Genomic DNA, 5,821 nt, shown 5'->3' on the forward strand with positions numbered 1-5,821 from the left:
TAGGACAATATACTAGCCTTAGTGATTTACATTCATCATTTTCCTAGTTACTTTAATTCAGGGACTTTTAAAACTTGCCTGTTGGTGCTCTTGGTCCAAAAAAGCTTAAGTATCTCCAGCATTTTCTGCTTTTATTTTCAGAACCTGCTTGAGTCCGGCGAAGAAGGTCAATCAGCAGAAAATTTGCTCATGAATTTGATTTGGAGGAGGTAAATGTTTTGCTGGTGTGGTGACTTCCAGAACAATGCATTTTAAACCTGCAAAGAGATTGCAGAAAATTGAGGTGTTGGAAGTCTTTTGATCCTTTAGCCAATTTTGGCCAATTTACTGTGAAAAATAGTGGACACTTTATTCCTACGTATTTATTGTGATTTGATTGCAAAATATTTAATGATTCATCAAATAAGGTATCAAAATTCAGCAATGTGAGGAGAAGTTGCATCACTCTAATCCCAACTGGACAGAAAATAAATTGTAGATGTAGATGATATATGATTTAATAGTATCAGCTGTAGATCCGCTGGGAGCACTCTTATCTCTGAGTCATAACTCAGAGTCCCACACCACAGATCTGAACACAAAAATTTAAACTGATGTGCGAAGATGGTTCTGTCTTCAGGGGTGCTGTCCTGTGGAAGGAACCTTAAATCAAGTCTCTGTCTGCTCTTGCAGGTGTAATAGGCCTTATTTGCATAACCTGCTAATACCTTTTGTATTTTTTTCACCAAAAGGTTGAAAGAAGCACAAATTCTGTAGTTGAAAAATACTGTCAAGCTCCATTAATCATTTCTATTTCAAAATAAATTTTATTCATAAAAATGTAAACAGGAAATACAATATAATTAGTACATGCCTTTACATTCATTGTGTCATCAGATAAGTACATTTATTGTGCCATCACGCCAATACAATGCACCACAGCCACTTGTTTCCTCTTTAAACAGCACTCCCATGAAGTTAATCTGGCACGCTTGCGACTTTGGTGATGCCAGGACTGTTAACATCCAACACCACTTTTTTTTGAAACTACACTGGACAAATTTTGGTAAATTTGAAGGGAGTGCATGAAAAAGGGTCCCATTGAGTTTAAAGGGAATGCAGTAAACGGGGTCTCGATGAATTTAATATGTACACCTACTGCTTCTATTTTATCCAAAACTATTTGGTACATCCTCAACTAACTCCAGGTTTGTTAGACACAATTTCCCTTTTGTAAAGCCATGCCACTTGATCATCTTATCATTTTCTAAATGTCCTGCTCTTTAATAATTGTTTCTAGCATTTTCCAAGTGACAGAAGTTAGGTTAACAGGTCATTAGTTTCTTACTTTCTGTCTCCCGATGGTGTTACACTCGCAGTTTTCCAGTCCTCTGGTACCTCTCCAAAATCCCAGGAATTTTGGTTGATTACCAACAACAGTTCCACTGTCTCTATTGCCACATCCTTTTAAGCCTTGGGATGCAGGCCATCAGATTAGGGGATTCATTGGCCTTTAGCCCCATTCATTTGCCTTATACTTTTTCTCTAGTGTTAGAGATTGTTTCAAGATCCTCCCTTCATATGGCCCCTTGATTTTATCTATTATGTTTTGTGTGTCTTTTATCATGAAGACCGATCCAATTATTTTGGATTTCTGCCATTTCTCTGCTTCTCATTCTTAATTCCCCAGTCTCATTACCTAGGAAAACAACAATTGATTCAGCTACTCTCCTTGAGTGATACACATAGAAACTTTTACTGACTGTTTTTATATTATTTAATAGCTTTTTTTCTTATTCCATCTTCTCTGCCTATTATTTTTAGTTGTAAGTTCCTGGTTTGTAAAATGTTGCCAACCCTCTGGCCTACTACTAATCTCAGCAAAAGTGTACTTTATGCCTTTTCTTTTAATACGATACCTTAACTTCTTTAGGTAGCCATGAATGGTGAAACCTTCTTGTGAAACCCTTCTTTCTTAATGGAACATACCATTGCTGAGATTTCTGAAAATCTCTGCCACTGTAATCTATTATTTTACCCTTTAATTTATTTTCCCAATCCACTTTGGACAACCATGACTTTATATATTGTAATTACCTTCATTTAAGTTTAGGATATGAGTTTCAGGCCCAAGTTTCTCACCATGAAAGTGAATTTGAAATTCTACCTGCTATGATCACTCTTTCCTAAGCAATCCTTTACTATGAGATTATTAATCCTGTTTCAGTACGTCATTACCACATCTGAAGTAACCTGGTTCATCAACATAATACTCTTAGAAAGCATTCCAAATATAGTTTATTAATTCATCCTTGTGGCTGCCCTTGCCAATTCGATTTCTTCGGTCTATATGATGATTACAATTGCTTGTGATTATTGCAAGACCTTTCATAAAAGACCCATTAATTCTTGATTTATATTCTGTCTTGCATGGAGTTTTGTTAGGGGACCTAAATATTACTCCCACTATTTCCCACCTTTATAATATTTTATATCCACTTAAACTGATACTCTGTCTTGAGCTTCTGAGCCAATGTCATTCTTCACCACCATAGTAATCTGCCCTTTACTAATAAAGTTAACCCATATTCTTTTCCTTTCTGCCTATCCTTCCAAAATGTCAAATACCTTTGACATTGCCTTGATCACCATGCAACTATGTCACTGTAATTGCTATCAGATCAATTATTTCTATTTCTGCTGTCAACTCATTTATCTTGATAAATAATCATGAACTGTGGGCTTAGGGCTAACTCCAGGCTGATATCTAGGTATCTGATGGAAGGACCGCTATCGTTTCAGAAACAATGTTTCTATAAGAATATGAGAAACAGCAGGAATAGATCATACAGCACATTGAGTCCCTGCTGCTAAGCGCTATTGTGATGACTAATCTGATTTTAGGCCTCAACTCCACTTGACATTTTTCAGTTGACACCACAACACTAATGTTGTGGTATTTGTCTGCCAATTTACAACTACTTGTAAAGTCAGCTACATGATTTTAAGCTTTAAGCAGTGGTTTAATAATTATCTTAATGCAAGGGAATGAGTCACGTCCATCTTTAACATCAAATATTTAGCATATTTGTCATAAAATATCACACAGGGCAAAACTGTAGCATTATCAAACAAAATTTGACACTGTGATATATAAAGAAATAAAAATAATAATGCTTTAAAGGAAGAATGGTGAGGAGACAGAGGTTTAGGGAGATAATTCTAAGTGGCTCAGCAGCTCACAACATAGCCAGCATCTCAAACTATACAGCTGATTCTTAATATTCTTATAAGAGGCTTAGCAAGCTGGTTGAAAAGCAAGTTGTTAAAAAGGATAGTCAGTAAGGGACAATAAAATGCTGCTGAGCCAGTCATAAGCATCAATAAAAAGTACAGAAATTTGGCAATGCTGTTGTAAAGCTGTGTAACCATGCTTCAGTTTTTAATGTACAATCGAGAGTATCCAATTTATGTGATCCTGCATTAAAAGGTTGTAAGTTTATTATGGTCTCCAGAAACACATAATCTAGGTTTACTTTATGAATCGTGAACAACAGAACTTGTACAAATAAACTTGTATAAATTGCCTCACTTTGGCAAGTCCGATCACCTGCCTGTACTTCTACTCCTGACATATAGGCAGAGATTGAAGAGCGCAGCACCAGTGATGAGGACTGCGAAGGATAGTCAAGGGAGGCAGAGGAGTGTTTACAGGACTGCTTTGAATCGGTGGACTGAAGCATATTCAGGGATTCATCTTCGGATCTTAATGAATGTGGCACGGCCGTTACTGACTTCATCAAGACCTGTGTGGATGCGGGTGTGCCGTTGAGAACATTCCAAGTTTTCCCAAACCAGAAGCCCTGGATGAACCACGAGATTCACAGTCTGTTGAGGGCTAGATCTCTGGTGTTCAAGACCGGTGATTCAGAACCCTACAAGAAGTCCAGGTATGACCTATGGAAGACCATCATGGGAGCGTAAAGGCAATTCCATGTGAATTTGGAGACACAATCGGATGCATGACAGCTGTGGCAGGGTTTTCATGCCATTACTTCCTATAAGGCAAAACCTAACAGCATAAATGGCAGTGATGCTTCAATCCCTGATGAGCTCAATGTATTTTATGCACGCTTTGAAAGGGAAAATAACACTACACCTGTGCGAATCCCCACAGCATCTGTGATTTCTGTTTCGGACACTGACATCAGAACATCCTTCAAGAAGGTAAACCCTTACAAGGCGTCAGGTCCTGACAGTGTACCTGGCAGGGTACTGAAAATCTGTGCCGACCAACTGGCTGGAGAGTTCAAGGACATCTTCAACCTCTCACTGCTGCAGTTCAAGGTTCCCACCTGCTTCAAAAGGGCATCAATCATACCGGTGCCCAAGAACAGCAAGGTGAGCTGCCTCAATGACTATTGCCTGGTAGCACTCACATCTACTGTGATGAAGTGCTTTGAGAGGTTTGCATGGCTAGAATTAACTCCTGCCTGAGAAAGGACCTGGACCTGCTGCAATTTGCCTACCGCCACAACAGGTCTACAGTGGACGCAATCTCACTGGCTCTCCACTCAGCTTTGGAGCACCTAAGATAACAGCAAAACATACAAGTGTCCCCAATGTTGCCCTCATTCTGATGACCACCTTTGTCTGTGGCTGCATTAGGCTGTGTGTGGAACCAAAGTACATGGGCACCAAGAGTCACTACATGCCGAGGTTCTACCTATCCCCAGTGTTGCGAAGGATGGGCTTGGCCCCGTTGCCGTGCAATGTTCCAGTCAGCTAGATGTTGCCACACTACCTGTCCTTCGTGGAAAAGTTCTTCCAGACCACAAGTTCATCAGGCAGTTGTCAGCATGGAACATCCTGCAGACACTGCAGGAGAAGGACTTGATGGATACTGTGGGGTGGTTCCCTGAGCAGACTGTCCAGACCATCTGGCAGTATGTCTCATTGCCAGAACTCGCCAACAAGCACCAAGATCTCGCTTGGCTGACGGTGAGAGGGGCCCTCCCAGTCAGGTCCTTCCTGCATGGTCAAAACATCACTCCTAGCACTCGCTGCCCCCGGGATGACTGCGCTGTAGACAAGACAGTCGCCCACCTCTTTGCGGGCTGTGGGTTTGCATGGAGGATGTGGCGAAAGATGCAAGGGTCCTTCTCATGTTTCATCCCCAGCAGCTGCGTAACAGAGGATTCTCTGATCTGCGGGCTGTTTCCGGGGACACACACGGAGACAGACATCAACTGCTGCTGGAAGGTCATCAACTCGGTGAAAGACTCCCTTTGGTCTGCCTGAAACTTGTTGGGTCTCCCAGCACTGTGGGTTGTCCGTAGGGAAATGCTGCCGACTGGCACATTCCAGGCTGCAGGAGTACGTGCTGAGGGACGCACTGAAGCTGGGTGCAGCCCATGCAAGGGCTCGGTGGGGAAGGACTACAGTTTAGTGTTCTTCTGCCACTGGAGATGGAGGGGCGGGGTCAGGCAAGGAAGCCCCTTAAAGATTGTAAATGTGGGATTGGGGTATCACCCCAGGGAGCCACATGAGTGGCATCAGTGCTGTGGTTTTTAAAAAAGGTAACACTAATGATTGATCCATACACGAATGTAAAGGTTTGCACTGTTTTATTGCTGTATATAGTTTGTTTTTTATGACGAATAAAGTTTATTTTGGAATTTTAAAAAAATCTGTTCTTATCAGTTTAATATCTGATATGTCCCTTATCTAGGGACCATATATTAAATTGATTTTTGGAACAGGGAGATGGAATAGGGGCTTGATCCATCCACTCCACGCATCGACCTGGTATTGCACTGCCTCTGGGAACGGTGCATCCCTT

The 5,821-nt window shown here is 41.1% G+C and overlaps 1 pseudogene; it reads left to right on the forward strand.

Moving 5' to 3' along the window:
- The first annotated feature begins 5,646 nt into the window (after nucleotides 1-5,646).
- On the forward strand, nucleotides 5,647-5,821 carry LOC127568971 (uncharacterized; annotated as a pseudogene).

Source organism: Pristis pectinata, chromosome 3 (genome assembly GCF_009764475.1).
Source record: "Pristis pectinata isolate sPriPec2 chromosome 3, sPriPec2.1.pri, whole genome shotgun sequence".
NCBI classification, from domain to species: Eukaryota; Metazoa; Chordata; class Chondrichthyes; order Rhinopristiformes; family Pristidae; genus Pristis; species Pristis pectinata.